Here is a 16,273-nt window from a genome sequence, read left to right as displayed (position 1 = left end):
AAATAAATAGAACACCTTTTAAAAAGCCCCAGAATCCAGCAAGCATTATTCCAGTACAGAACTCATCACAAAAAGGCAGGATAAAGGGAGAGAGAGATAAGACGATGGGGGGGGGGGGGAGAGCCTTGTGTCTACAGTAGACTCCATTTTAAAACTCCATTTTAAACTCCATTTAAAGCCTGCCTGCCTAGATCAACAACCAGCAACTATTATTACAGCAAACAGATCCCCAAAGGAAAAAAAAAAGACTTTGAAGCCACATTATAAACACACATTTTAAAACAAAAGACATTTCACAGTGCACAAGCCCTAGGAACCACAGAATCCAGCAAGCATTATTCCAGCACAGAACTCCTCATCACAAAAAGAGAGTCTAAACTGCATTTTACAGCCTGCCTGCATAAACAGCCAGCACAGGCCCTCATAGAATATTTTCTGATCTTAAGAAAAAAAAGACTGTGGAGTCTAAACTGCATTTTACAGCCTGCCTGCATGAACAACAAGCAACCATTATTACAGCAAACAGATCCCCAAAGAAAACAAAAGACTTTGGAGTCACATTTTAAACCCAAATAGTTTAAAACAACAGAGAGGTCACAGTATACAAATCCTAGAAGCCACAGAATGCAAAAATAAATTAAAAAATTACATTTTAAAATGACAGTCTAATTTTCACATTTAATTTTAATTTAAGATTACAGTCTACTTTTTACATTTTAAATCCACACTGCAAGACCCATCAGGGCACAGAAACATAACCCCCCCTAGCCCTACCCCCCCAAGCAGCAAAAAACCCTGCACAGTACAGTAAATACTGTACAGTGTATGTACTCACCCAGAACAGGCGATCTCTCTGTTTAAAAAAAAGTCAAAAGTCCAAAAATCAAAAATTAAAAAAGCAAAAAAAAGCAAAAAAAATTACAGTCCATACAGTACTGTACCAGGCAGTCTGAAGACTCTCTCCCTATCCACTCTCTAACCACTGGGACGAGTGAGGTAGCAGACAAACAGCCTCTTCGCTGGCCAACAGTCAACGAACATTCAAATTTCACGCTTTTCCCACCTCCCCCACGTTTTTTTCCCATTCGTATGTTGAAGCTCCGTTCACAAGTAGAAGCGAACGGAGCTGTTCGTAAGTTGAATTGTTCATAGGTAGGGACATTCGTAAGTAGAGGTTCCACTGTATTGGAAATTTTCAGGGAAAGCCACCAATCAACAGTTAAAAAGTGGAAAGGACCCTGGATTAGATGACCTGTAACCTGCTGAATAGTATATTCTGGGATTTCTGGTTCTTTTACTGAGGCTACACTTGCACAGTGATTTACCCAGGCTGCTTTCTTTATGCTGTTTGATCAGGCTGATGTATTTAATGATGCAAGAAATAAGTGAAAGTGTTCCAGAAATTTTGCATGTACAATTGATATTGTAAGCCAACCTTTTTTTTTTTAAAGGTGATAACTTTTGTCATTATCTTTGGTGATATTAATTTCATTATGACTCTGCTAATTCTGCTAGTTTTTGTTCTTTAAATCTGACATTCGTGTTACAGCAAATATGAGATTTTGTGTAAAAACAACTTTCCTCCAGAAATAATTCTGGTTATTATCATTACTGCTGAAAACCTACTGGAACATCTCCCATCATGTCTCTAATCAAAATAATGTTCACGTTGCATTGTATGAATTCTCTGTAAAATGATTTAAACTTCCTCACAATCCAAGGTAAGGTAAAGGTTCCCCTTGACATTTAGTCCAGTCACGTCCGACTCTAGGGGATGGTGCTCATTCCCGTTTCCAAGCTGTAGAGCCAGGGTTTTTCAGAGACAGTTTCTGTGGTCACATGGTCAGCGTGACTAGACACAGAATGCCGTTACCTTCCCATCATGGTGGTACCTATTTATCTACTTGCATTTGCATGCTTTCAAATGCTAGGTTGGCAGGAGCTGGGACAAGCGACAGGAGCTCACTCCGTCACGTGGATTTGATCTTACAACTGCTGGTCTTCTGACCTTGCAGCCCAGAGGCTTCTGTGGTTTAACCCGCAGCACCACCACATCCCTTCACAATCTAAGAGACATGAAATTATTTTGAGCAAAAGCAAGAAAATAGTCTGCCCTGGGAATTTTGGGTCTCAGTATTTCAGAACACTTAACATATGATAACCCTGCCTAAGGATTTTAAATATAAGTACAGAAAGCTAATTTCTGTTTGAAAATTCTATGGATCTAAGATATTCCTAAAATTATTCCTCACATTCACTGTGTATTTATGTGAACAGAGATTTACTGCACGATATTATATCTAGCCCCATTCCCAAGGTTTGTTGCAATCCCTTCTTGACAAAGAAATAGATTAAAATCATGCCAAAACAAATTTATTCTAATCCCATACCTTCTGGCTTAGTCCAAATAAACATAAAGAGCTTCCAAAAGATATAATTACAAGCTTTTAGCTTTCTCAGCCACTATGAAACACTTGTTGGTGTCTTGATGTACGAGATCGGCACTCCTGGGTGTTTAGAGATCTTGGGAAGATCTATGGGAGCAGCCTATCAAATAGCTATGCAGAATTCTTACAACTCCACTTAGGGCTTTGGAGTTGAAAAGCGGGATCTTGTACTGGAGGCAGGCATCTTCAGGAGGAAGCTGATTTAAGGGCACCAGAAGCTCTCCTGCTGCTTTATGCCTCACTAAATCACTTGCATGTGTGCGCATGCATCCAGCAAGGGAGCCACTGGTGGAGAAGTTAGTGATGGCAGTAGCAACACCTTGCTTTCACAGGATGGGGAAACAAATACAAGTCATGTTCCAGAACCTGCCTCTGCACATAGCTGTCAAATTGGCAGGTCCAGATTCAAGGGTCAATGAGAGGTATGACCAAGGAAATTGCATGTGTAGATAGTCACCTTTCCTACTATGCCTTTACTCCAAAGAACCCTCAGAATCTGGTGTTCCAGAGTCATTTTGGAGATGTAGTAACATTTATTTCCTGAGGCATGTTGGAAGCAATGAATAAAAGGGACAAATACTTCACATTATATTTCCTTCATGGGCCTTACCCACTGGATTTCTGGGACATTGCTGCCTTTGCACTCTTTTCTGTTATCTGTTTTACCACAGACTCAAAAGTATGTTTTCCTTATTTCCCATGCTTATAATTAAAAGCCACAAGTCAAATTCCTCTTGTGCTGTTACACTGGTGTAACACTAACAGTACAGTATAATTTTTGAGAGCAACTTGCGTCAAAGTTTGATAATTCAGTATAGACATTATTTTTTTCACAATTTTTAAACCTTACTGGACTCATTGACCAGAAACTAAAGGCCACACTTACAGTACCAATAAGTAAGTCCTATGAAGTCAATGGCCCTTATTTATAGGTAAGGTAAAAGACGAGAACTAGCAGGTGGAGTTGTATCTATTTCACCATAAAAGCCTGAAACCAAAACAACATTTTTGGATTCAGTGTCAGGAGGCAGGGATTTCTTGTTGAAATGGGAGTCTCAGAATGCTGGGGTAAAGCACATTTTATTTGGATTTGGTGTAGAAGATTGGGCAAAGTTTTTTTTTTTAACTTTACAACCTGATTGTTTACTTTTACAAGTTTAGAAATCTTCTTAGAACAGGCTGCTTGCAAATTGTGCAATGTAATCTTGATGCAGTACAATAACACCAAGTAGAAGCACAGAAAAACAGGAATATCATTCCTCAAAGAACACATATATATTTCCCTTGCTCTTTATAAAGAAAAAAACACTTATATTTACCGTATAGTTAGTGCTATGTGATGCATACTTGTTTTGTATGAATATATCAGACAGGTTTATCTTTTTCTATGCATGCATTTTTGTGTACATATGCTCTCACATGGTAGAGTACAATGCATGCTCTTTTAAAACATGAATGCAAACAAGCTATGACTGAGAAATATTGCAATTTTAAATGTCTGGTTAAATTCAGCTAGCTGTACAGCAGAAGAGATTCACTTTACAGAATTAGCTTCAAGTTCTCCAAAGTAGACCCTTTCTCATCAATTGGCACTTATAGCCTGAATAACTCACTCAGAGACATTTGATGTAGAAAGAATAAAAAGCTTTCATTTACTTACAGTAGAACAGATCAAACAGCAAACTAAGAATAAACATGACTGCTTGTAGCAACAGGGCTCAAGAGACTTCAATAGACAAAGGATAAAGGGAAAGGTCTTAGCAGAGAGGTGTGGCTCTCTCTGAATTCAGAGGCAGAGAAGAAATTATTGGTTAGTGCTGAATAGATTGACAGTCACCCCAGCCGAGAAAGTTCCCTCCCAACCACACCTACTGGAGGCAGCATGCGAAGTTGCAAAACAAAAAACAAAAAGAAACCATCATCACCACCACCCAAAAAACCCTCCACAGTCCTCCCCCAAACCCTGCCAACTAATTGAATATTTGTATACTGCTTAATTAGCAAACTTCGCTAATTTTGGGTAGATGGTTGCCTGAAAATCATGTTACCTGACTTGGAAGTATGTGTCTTGTGAACATTGATCATGTTTATTCTGTAAGGATGGAAAAAGCACTCTGCATAGTAATTGCCAAGAATGGGGAGGGGAATTTGTGAGATCTTATGCGTCATAGGCTAAACTAATACTCCTTGGATACTATGTATCTTTATTTGGGTAGGATGGTGGTGGGATTTTCTCCACCACCTCCTGGTCCACAAGTATAAACAACACCAGAGAAAGACTACTACGCCTAAGTTCCAGTGAAATTAACAAGGCTTATATTGCAAAATTGTAAAAATTATCTACCCTTCACTGGATTGTACCCATCCAGATGTCCTTTTTACTGCATAGCTTCATGTCTACGTACATCCCTTCTAGAGGTTCCCTAAAGACCCTTCCTTCATAATTCAACCATCAGGAAGTGTTTAGAGAAGGAAGAGACATCAGTCATCACTGCCGCCTAGAGTCAAAGCACATCACCTTTGTGACACATCAGAGCATCAAAGACTTATAAAATGAGTGCCCTGAGGCCACTCCCCAAACCAGGTTTGCGTGTGGCAGTACTCAAGAGTGCCGCTAAGTCACAAATATGGCTCAGCTTCAGCTTTCAGCTGTCAGAATGGGGTATTTTGCTGTCTGAATATAATAATGTCACCATTTTCAAACAAGAATAGGCGATGGTGGGGTGGGAGAAGAAGAAACAAAATGGAGTTTCCACCGAAAATTGCTGATCTCAGACTAATCAGTCATAAGGGAGACCAGATGTCATTTTGACATATTATTTAGTGTTTTTTCTATTCTTTTATTTTTTCCCCTTAGAACATAAAAATACCATATCTTTTAATTAGAAACACAATGATTTCCATTCACACAATTCAGAAATCCACCTCACACCTACAAATTACACACTGCTGTACAAGAAATTTAAAAACAGATAGGTGGGTTTTTATTATTATTCCTGCTATGTTGGTAGCACTTTGTATATAACAGAAAATGCACACGGCTGTAATTTAGTGAACCCCTGTATTCCTCTTGTGGCAAATTGATAGGATAATTTTATTATGAGTGGAACAATGACTACAGGGAATGAGAGAGAATCTCACAGAATTCCACGTAATTCAGTTGACTAAATGTAATACATGTATTAAACCAGGAGATAATGAATACATCTAGAGCACCAGTAAAAGCTGCACCATCTCAGATTCCAGCTCTAGTCAAAAGACTATCCCATAAATCATGTCTGAATCTTATTTAATGTCAAAAGCTAGTAATCTGAATGAGTGAAGTGGAGAGCACATTTCAAAATACATGCATATAGAGGCATGTGATTCATATCCTTTCTGATAATAGGGTCATGCAATCTGACTCTGGGTTTTAATGAGTAACTTTTACATTTTACAATGTAAATTTAAAATTCTAGTATTAATTATTTTATGCATTTCTTAGTCCTAGTTTATAATAAATTCTGCAGTAGCAACTTTATGATGTTCAATTACCAATGTAGTATTATATGGATCTTTATATTGGCTTTATGACAATAAAACAGTTGAGTTCTAGGGATACAGGAAACAAGAGAACTATAATATGAATTCCTATTAATATTAGCATGACCAGCAAAGGGATTTCCCCCCTTCACATTTGCTTTCTTTTGTAAGTACATAGGTGGTCCAAATCTGGAGGGTTCCTTTCAAGCACCTTCAAAGGAATATCCAGATAAATATACAGCAATGCATTTTAATAGTATTTAAACCAATTTTGTCTGTAAGGTGCAGATTTTAATACTGTTCAGTTTGATTATCAACATATAATGCATTGTATTCTTCCAATACTACATATATGTATCTCTCTTCTTTACAGAATAAGGTAGGGCAATCGGTCTACTCCTACTAATTATGCCTGTATAAAATGTTGTTTATATTGCCTTTGATTAGCTAAAGTGCCCCCGCAAAGCATTTTTAAACACTTGCATACCTTTTGAACAAAATTATAAAACCAGAAACATTAAGACAATGCAAAACAACAACAACCAACAAGCAGTTAGGAATTAAATAAACCAAAAACTGATGAAAGTATTGAATGTGATTTCCTAAATTAATGAATAGGGGTGGGCAGGCTAGATTTCTTTTGGAAAGGATGTTAATTAGGTTACTTTTAGGATCCAATGTATACTTGGGATGAAGCCTAGGAACATATAGACTGAACTGGGTTACAGATAGATGGACTTTGGAATGGAGTTACAGACCTATGGAATGCAATTGCCTACCTATCAAATGGAATGAAGAAAACATTTGGTTTATTGATTTACTGTTTCCTGGTGGAGAATACAATAGAGGATTTCTCTTGGTCTGGATTTTTACATTAAAGAATTAGCAGTAAGGTAGATACGTGATCAATGGCAAGGCACTTGTCAAGATGAAAATCACTGAAACAGTATGGAGAACCTACAAATCTGAATTACTTTAATGCAGTGGTCCCCAACCTTGGGCCTCCAGATGTTCTTGGACTACAACTCCCAGAAGCATTCACCACCACCTCTGCTGGCCAGGATTTCTGGGAGTTGAAGTCCAAGAACATCTGGAGGCCCAAGGTTGGGGACCACTGCTTTAATGGATCCATGCCCAACCTATAAATTGATAAGACATGATCATATCATTTGCCTCAAGGCAAAGGAATGTTTTAGTTTCCAGGCAAAAAGAGATGATACAATGCACTTTTTATCTTAATGTTGCCATATACCAATACAGAACTGAATTTTCATGATGAGGAGAAGGACGCCAATCAGAGTACAGGAAAATGAGAACTGTCAATATACTAAAAAGCAATTGCTATTTGGTAGAAGGACACATATACAGACTTTTCCAGCTCATGTTTCTCATGTAGTTTTTATTTTTTGCTACTTTTGACTGCTCTGGAGCCTTTGGTTTGTTGCCTTAATCTTGAAAAAAAAACGCAGCTTTTTACAATGGGTTAGATTATTTCTTATTTCATTTTCCTAATCAGGATTATCTGTTATGTTGCAAGATAGGGTTATTTGAGCTTGACTGGATAGCTCAGCAAGAAGTACACAGCAGCGAGTTTGATTCGCCACTGTAACTCCCACAAAAAGAGCCCGAGAGTGTGCCTTGGGCAAGCTGAATACTTCCAAAGTGCCCCCAGAAGATGGGAATGGTAAATTATTTCTGAGTTCTTTATGTCCCAAAAACCTTCAGAAGGGTTTCTACAACTTGTAATTGACTTGATGGCACGCAATTATATTATCAGAATTTCCTGGGTTTTTGCCTCTGGACTAGTCTGAGTAAGTTTTGATTTCCTAAAATTCCTATTTTTCATTCTTTTATTTTTATACACCCAAAGCACCTTTGTTTCATACTGTACTGTGTCTTCATTTCATGGAACTTATTCCCTGTTTATTTACTGTACTTTGAATAAAATTTCAAGTTAATTGCATCTGTCAGCTGTCTGAGTTATACCCTCTCACTCACTGGATCAAATATTGAATCATATATTGAAGGGAATTCCATGCTTGGGATCTTCCCAGACATTGCATGAAAACCTCAGCTGTACAGATTGAATAAATTCCTTTTTGGGACTACAGGTGCCAGAAAACTCCAGGATAGATTAGTTGAACTATTCTGGACTTCGTAGTTAAAAAAAAATAGTTTTTCTTAATCCCTGTTTACTTGCAAAGTAGTTCACTATAATTTCCCCTTGTTTTATAAGTGGGGAAAGGATGTTAAAGGGTGTTAAGGCTGAATCAATTAGACTTGCCTAGTTTAGAACAAAAGTGACATTTGAGAATATAACTTGCTCACAACTCATTTTTTTAGCCAGTTGCTTTAAGGCAATGCATAATTTTACAGAACCTGGAAATTATTGTCTGCCAAGTAGACTACCCTAGGAGGAATCTGAATCAGTCCTCATAACTTATGGAGAAATAATGTAATCAAAATGCTACCAACTATGCATAACTATCAAACATCTAGAGAGGCTTTTCTAATCAAAGGATAAGGACTCCAGAACTCAAGACTTCTTGCCAATGTGAAAAGACTTGGGGCCATTTGTAAGTCTGAATGGTTTCAAGACATTAGCGCTGCTGACCATTAGCAGGGGAAGTACTATAAATTGGTGTGCACCTCTTCCAGTGTGAGCTCAGAACACAAGCATATCCTTTGATCTTGCATTGTCCAAATGGGCTGCAACTGGAGGAGAAGCAACAGCAGCCTCAAATGCGGGGTGGGGAAGAGTGATCCTGGAAAGTGCAGGGCTCCTGGGAAAGTTCCGAAGGTGTGCAGTTCTTGGCAGAGTGTAGAAATTTCTAGCTTAAAAAAGTTTAGTCATGCAGCTCTGCTGTTAGATGTTGTTATAATTTAGTTTAATTTTATTGCACTGATTAGGTTATGCTATGTTTCTTTTCTGTCACTGTTTATTGCTGTGAAAATAAAAACAAAAATAAATAAATAAATAGTTACAAAATATATTCATTAGTTTTGCAGGATGACAAATTAATTAGAATATTTTGATTTGCAGCTCTGACTGAGGGTTATTGCTGAATTCTAGAATCTAAACTTTAGATCATAAGGTCCTTAAATTTATTTTGTTTCCACATGCCACATCTAAGGCAGGTTTAAATACAGTCCTAAGAGGCAAAAAGCTGAATAAACTGATCTATTGGGTCTCTCTGCTCTCACTTATCTTTCTGTTTCTAGGAAGTTTGCTATTCAAGAGGTCAACATAGAGACTGAAAACCCAGCTTGCAGCAGTGACCTCAAAAGATAAGATATGTCTGGAAATACATGCCTAATTTAATATCTCACCAATGTTTATTTTGCAAGGTGGAAGAAAACCCTTTGTGGACATTTTCAATCAAATACCAGAGAGCAAGTCATTTCTCTAATGAGCACTGGAACAAACTAGTTAGCTTGAACTGGAATGAAAAGTCAGCAACAGTGGAATGTGAGTCATACTCAAAGTTTTGAAAAATGCTTTCTTTCAGAATCACAATATGAAACAATGAAACAGGAAATGAATCTCATTGCAAATATGGCACTAATGTCATGCTTCCTTCTCCGGTTAGCTGTCTGACTGAATTCTGCCAGTTTTGGTTCAATGTGCTTTCAAATTAAGGTTAGTATCAGAAAACCAAGACTCATCTTGCTCAGGGAGTATGTTAATTTTTCTTGCTCAATGCATCAGCAGAAATTAAGTGACATAAATTAGGTACTGTATTTCCGATTTTTGTGCATTCTTCATTGCATGAAAAGTACTTTCAGGGGGAGCATTTCCCTAGAAATCAATGATCTCCTAAACACACACACATATGTTTAACAGAACAAGTGCAACTGCTCCTCCTCTTTGTATCTCTTTCCAAAAGATGGAATAAAATCACCCTCGGAGTCACTCAAAGATTGCTAAGATATGGTAGTAAAATGTTTCAAGAAAGAAGACTTTTTATTTTCGCTTAGCACTAATATGAATTGGGTACTAATACTACTGTCATTATAGATCTTATTTCCCATCCATTTGAGATGCTTAGACATTATACCCATTATTTTTGCTAGCTGTTCAACTGATTCAGAGGGAGGTTAATCTTCATGACATCAGCTAATTCCTGTTATGGTTGAGATGGTTCTCTGGGATTTACAGGTTGATGTCCTACTGCTGCAGATAAATATTGTGTAAGCTTTCACTTATATTGGAAAGAGGAGATTGGTCATGCTGGATTGTACTGCAGGAAAGCCTTTCAGTAACTGTTGCCAAGTGGTCATGGTGTTGAGAATAGTCTGAAAAGGGCCTTGCTCCAGGTTTAAAGGAGATCTTGGTTAGAGGTCCTCTCGAGTTACCTTGCCCCTCTAGCTGCCGCCATATCCCAGGCAACTGAGCAGCAATGGCAGCTGAGTACTATTCTTGCCACCTAAAACCAGATGGTCTTTACTGGCAGCGTTACTTCTTCTCTTGCTCATAGGGCTGACCTTAGCAGTGCCAAGATGAAGGGGATGCCAGAGCAAAACTGGTGACTCACATATTTGTCCTATGTACTTCCTGTACTGAAGAAAAGCAATAAGTCTTTAATCTTTTCCCAAAATTCTACAGATTGTTCAGGAAGTAAAAATTAATTTTTCAAGTAGTAACAATGAACTATCATCATTTAGCTTTAAAGTATGCTCCTGTTTTCATTTCTGCTGTGATATCATTTGTTTTAGATTTGACCACATTTCTTTTTTTCAGCAAAATTACAAAGTGCTTGTTGTGGGTTTTCCGGGCTGTTTGGCCATGTACTTAAGGTTTTTCTTCCTAATGTTTCACCAGTCTCTGTGGCCAGCATCTTCAAAAACCTTAAGAACATGGCCAAACAACTCGGAAAACCCACAACAACCATCAGATCCTGGCCGTGAAAGCCTTCAAGAATACAAAATTATCAAGTGCTATAAGCACTATTTGCGCTATACATATGTAGTGCAATAAGTTTAGAAGGTCAATTATTATTGTTGCTGCCTTACAATGGCAAAGCAGCAAACCTGGATGACATCTGCATAGAACACATAAAACATTTTGGCACAGTAACACAAAATGGATTCTTAACTTCATTAATAATTGTTTTACTCTCTCAGGATTCCAAAAATTTGGAGAAAGTCATGAGTGATTGCAATTCTGAACCCACAGACCCCCCAAAAAAAACTTTAAGCCAGTCTCACTACTTTTAGTGAGATCTTGTTAAAGTCTTGGAGAGAATGATACTTAACAGTCTAACGGAAGTAGTGAAACTACTCCTTATCCTACAATAGGCTACCTTTAGAGATGAGAAAAACTGTACAGCACAAATATTGCATTTAATGCAAAATATTGATGACAGTTTGAAACTAGAAAAATCATAAGGATTAACCACTTGCCAGCTAATATACCTAAGACATTGTCCACCATTAAGTGCTACTGCAAAAATTCTATAATCTAACCAAGAATTAATATATAACTAAAGTAATAGCAACCCTTTTGCAAAACCAGAAAACATCTGTTAATTTTCAAAGACAACACAATCAATAGAGGACTTAAAATATCAGTCTATCTCAGGGCAATGTTTTGGCTTCTATCTTGTTTAACATCTATGCCAACCACTTCCTCAAGGCACCAAAATGTTTATTTACATTGATAAGGTTGAATTTCCTTCAGTAGGAGAGCTTTCAAATGATAGAATATCTCTCAAGAGAGGCATTAGAAGAACTTGGCATACATTACAATAGAAATCAACTTATACCCAACACTTTGTTGTTGTGTGTTTAGTCATGTCCAACTCTTCATGACCCCATGGATCAGAGCACACCAGGCCATTCTGTCTTTCACTGCCTCTCGGAGTTTGGTCAAATTCATGTTCACCCAACACTACTAAGAATCAAACATGTACACTTTTCATCTGAGAAACAAAAGTATCTTGGAAACTTCAGATTACCTGGAAGGGTGTTCAACTAGATCATTGTTTAGCCTCCAGATACCTAGGTGCTGCCTTGAATTGCATGCTGACCAATAAGAAATACTACCAAAATACAAATCAAAAGGTCTTCACAAATAACACTGTAATTATTCAAAAGCTATTGGGAACCTGTTGGGGCATACAAGCACAAATTCATTTTGGCCTTATGTTTCTATGCAGGTGATTATGTCAGCCTGGTGTAGTATAGTTCAGTCCATGCAAAACAGGTAGATATAGCCATAGACATGATGTAGAATCACTACTAGAAACTTGAAGCCAACCTCTATTGATAGAATTCAATTGTTACAAAAAAAAACAAACACGTCCATTTTATGAATGTGTATCCATGATTCAAATGCCAGGAAATGGCCCAGTCTTGCTGCACAATATCATGCCCACATTGCCAGCATGAAAAAAGATGCCAAACTTGACATAGCAAAGAACAGCCAGAATATTGACTACACACATATCAGAAGTTAAGATGGTCTATAGCAGAGGTCATCAACCCCCAGTCCGCAGCCCGATGCCAATCCGTGTCCTGAGCCGCACGGGCTGCAAAGACAGACCTAACACACACACACACACCCCTGCACACATTCCCCCCAGATGCTTTGCGCGCACACACACATGTGCCAGCGCTGGTGTGAGCACTCCCCCACCCCTTCACGCAGGTGTCCAAGTGCCTGCGTGAACGGGTGTGGGGCATGCATGCGGGCACTCTTGGGCACCTGCACGAAGGGGTGAAGGATCATGCACATGCTCCCCACCGCTTCAAGCATGTGCCCAAGAGCATCCATGTGCAAGAGAATGTGCTCCTTCACATGTACGCACGAGCACAGGGGGGTGCCCCACCTTCATCAGCTGGTCCGTGGTCCCGAAAAGGTTGGAGACCGCTTGTGGACACTCTCTTGTGCTCATTACCATTTATTCTAGGCATTTTGATACTTAGAGAGATTTTGAAAAACAGCTTGACATTTGCTTCATTTTTGAGTTAAAAAATTGAGATTTTTTGGAAGAACTGATTTTCCTGGCTTTTTAAAATGGATATTTAAGTATATATAAACCATATATACTTTTGACCAAATTTCGGGAGGCAGTGGAAGACAGGAGGGCCTGGCGTGCCCTGGTCCATGGCGTCACGAAGAGTCGGACATGACTTAACAACAACAACATATACACACTCCAACAGCAACTTCTCTCATGCAGATTACCCAATGCTAGAGGATCCCAGAAGATGATCATATGATCTGTACTATAGTTGCTAGGGGAAGGCAGAACCAAGAATAGCTGAGAAGTGGTTGCAATTTCTCTGTGCCAAAATATTTTGAAGGGCTATTTTTGGATTTAATGAAATGGTGAAGCAACTGTATGAATGTGTGTAACACATACAATGGAGAAACAATGCAGCAATAATCAATTACCTTGCTGGCCCAATAATTTGTAAGAACTATTTGTGGAAAACTAGTATCTTTCTATTTGATAAGCAAAGACCACTAACAGAGACATCAAGCACAGACAGAATGGTGGCTGATCTATACAATAAATTAACAACCATAATTTTGTTTAAGGTGTGTTAAAGTCTTATTTTGTTTTATTTTGCTCAAAAAATCTTAATTTTCTTCTCTTGTTAAAGTCCTAAAAACACCTCACCCTTTGTGAGGTGAACAAAATAATTTTACTCTTCCACGCCTTTCATGCAAGGACAAGACAAGCAACAATTAGCATTCATAAAAGGAACTCTATAATATTTTTAAGCATTCCTAAGTAGAACTGCTTATTTCTATCTCTCTGAATCACATGTTCATATCATCCATTTGGCACCACTTACTACATTTATTTTGCTTATTTAGAAGAATTTCAATTGTAATCACAATGCTGAAGGCAGCTAACATTACAACACCCACACAATAATCCATGTAATTTAACATTATAATAAAACCTGAGGTGGTGGTAGGGAGCCACAGTAGATAAAAATAGGTTAAGACAAGGGATCTGCTGAAATATAGTAAAACTATGCAGCAAAGATCCAGAGCCACACATAGTAACAAGAAGCTATCTAAATCAGTGAGTAAATAAAAACACAATCTGAGTAAGGGGCAATGGTAAATGATGAGCACCAGATGATGCAAACCCCCAACCCAAATCTTTAAGCTACTTGTAGGTCTCCCTTTTCCACAGCTAAATGGTCCTTTGGGGAGGATTAATTGTGATAGGAGGAATTTCTTTTCCTTTGATTCTATTTAATTCCCCTCCCCAATGCCAGTTTACAGGAACAGACAACATAATCACCTACGTGATCCTAGATGGGTGGGAATTTAGAGCGAAGAGATGAACACTGTCCAGTGTAGATCACTTAACTTCAGCATCTCTCTGCCAGTTAGTTATGGACTAATGGAAAACATGGCCACTGGGGCTTCTACCTGGGCCCTGTCTTCATGCTTTTAGAGTTCCATGGCATGTGCAGTCCTTGGTCTCCTTTTTCTCCAGGGTTGTTGCTGGGATTTCCTTCTTAACCTCCACATGGAATAACTTGTACTTTTTAATAATTTGCCAAAGTTTCTTTTTTGCATGGGTAGTTCCATTTTGTTGTCTTACTAGAGCCGCCCATTTTGCTATTAGAGGTAATGATAAATGAGCATTTGGAGCAATCATGCAGCAGTACATTTAAACGCTTGAAGAAATGTAAGGAAGCTTTCCATTGTTAACAGACAAAAACAAAAAAACATGAAAAAATAAAGAAGACAAAAACAGTTTTTAGCACTTATAATACTAATTGCTACATTTTAATGTAAGCTTTCGTGGATAAGTCTGAAGAAGTAAACTTGTCCACGAAAGCTCGTATTAAAATACAGCAATTAGTCTTTAAGATGCCACAATACTTTTTTCTTGATTTTTTCATGTTTCTTTTGTTTTTGCCTGACATGTTAGCACAGACTAACAAGACTTTCTTCTAACACTGCTTTTTTGTGACCCCAGTAGAGCCATATAAATTGCACATGGCAAAAGGATCTGAATACAAATAGTTCGTAGTAGTGAGAATCAGAACAGCAAAAGTATTATGTAGTGATGGAAATGTTTGAAGAGAGCTGAATTCCAAAGAGTAACAAGTCTCTTAAAAGGTATAACTTTCATATGTAAAATTGAGAGTGGGGGGAGAGGCAGAAAAGACAAAAGGAATTCTGACTGATCTCAACTTGCCGAAACAGCCTTGCAGTTATGAAGGGCCTACAGAGTCTGTAGTGAGAGTCCAAACTGAACTGTATAGCACAGATATCATTGCTCAAGAAAATAGTAGTGCATGATTCTGAATTCATCTTTGAAAGGGCTCTCAAAAATGCCAAACTTCTGCAGTAACACACAGTGAACTGCAAAAGATGGGAAATGAGATTTGGTAGATTGTTATACTATCAACAAAAGAAATACAGAGGCTGCTTAGGGTAAAGAAAGCTCCAAAATGATTCAAGTCAGGAGGAGACAATAGAAGTTTCAAGAATGAATTACAGAAATTGGATGAAATCACAATTATTTATTCGACTTATCTCCCACCTCTCTTCAAGGATTAGCACAAATCTACACAGCACATGGCATATCAAAAGTACTGTAGCATGTTCAAGAGTCTCAAGCATTCTGCAAGATTTTATGTTGTAGCACAACATACAAGGTGAAAAACACAGAAGAGGAGATAACACATGTTTCAGTAAAGATACCACTGAAGAAGGAAAGGAAAATTTCATTGCTTTTCTTTTTTGCATCATTTCAATTATTTAATTAGAGTGTTCTTCTTAAATCCAATCATGCTGTTAGATTATGAACTAAATATTAAGGTATAAGCAAGAAAAAATAATCATTTATAAGTAGTATTTTTTTCTCTGTACGGTATAGACAGTATGCTATAATAGACAGTTTGCTCATTCCCAATTATACATGTGTTTGAAATTAGATGCAAAGGAAATAGTGCACATTTTCAGTTTGTAACTTTTCCCATAAAAAGTAATTCACTTCTTCTAGTAAGAATACTTACAAATCTGAAGGACTCAAATTAGATGTTGTTGATTTGTATCAGAGCACAATCAAGGAGCACAATCTTATAAGCAACGTTTCATTTACTGAAAAACAATGGCTGAAATCCTGTTGCTTAGTGTAGTAAGTCATAACTAGAGTAGGCTCACCAAATCAGTGGGGGACTTGGTAATTCAACTCCTCCATAAATTTAATCAGTCCAGTGGGGCTACTCTAGCTATAGCCTACTATGCTAAACAAGAGAATTTCAGCCAATGTATAAGTATGTTTTAAATAAAAATGAAAATATATTGATACAATCAATAT

General features: G+C 37.8%; 1 protein-coding gene across 6 annotated transcripts in view; it reads right to left on the bottom strand.

The window, feature by feature from the left end:
• MEIS2 (Meis homeobox 2) overlaps nt 1–16,273 on the bottom strand; it is a 277,957-nt gene that overhangs the window by 67,692 nt on the left and 193,992 nt on the right. The gene's annotated exons all lie outside the window — the stretch shown is intronic.

Source organism: Pogona vitticeps, chromosome 1 (assembly GCF_051106095.1).
Source record: "Pogona vitticeps strain Pit_001003342236 chromosome 1, PviZW2.1, whole genome shotgun sequence".
NCBI classification, from domain to species: Eukaryota; Metazoa; Chordata; class Lepidosauria; order Squamata; family Agamidae; genus Pogona; species Pogona vitticeps.
The sequence above is the reverse complement of the archived record's forward strand: the minus strand, read 5'-3'. Positions and strand labels throughout refer to the sequence as shown.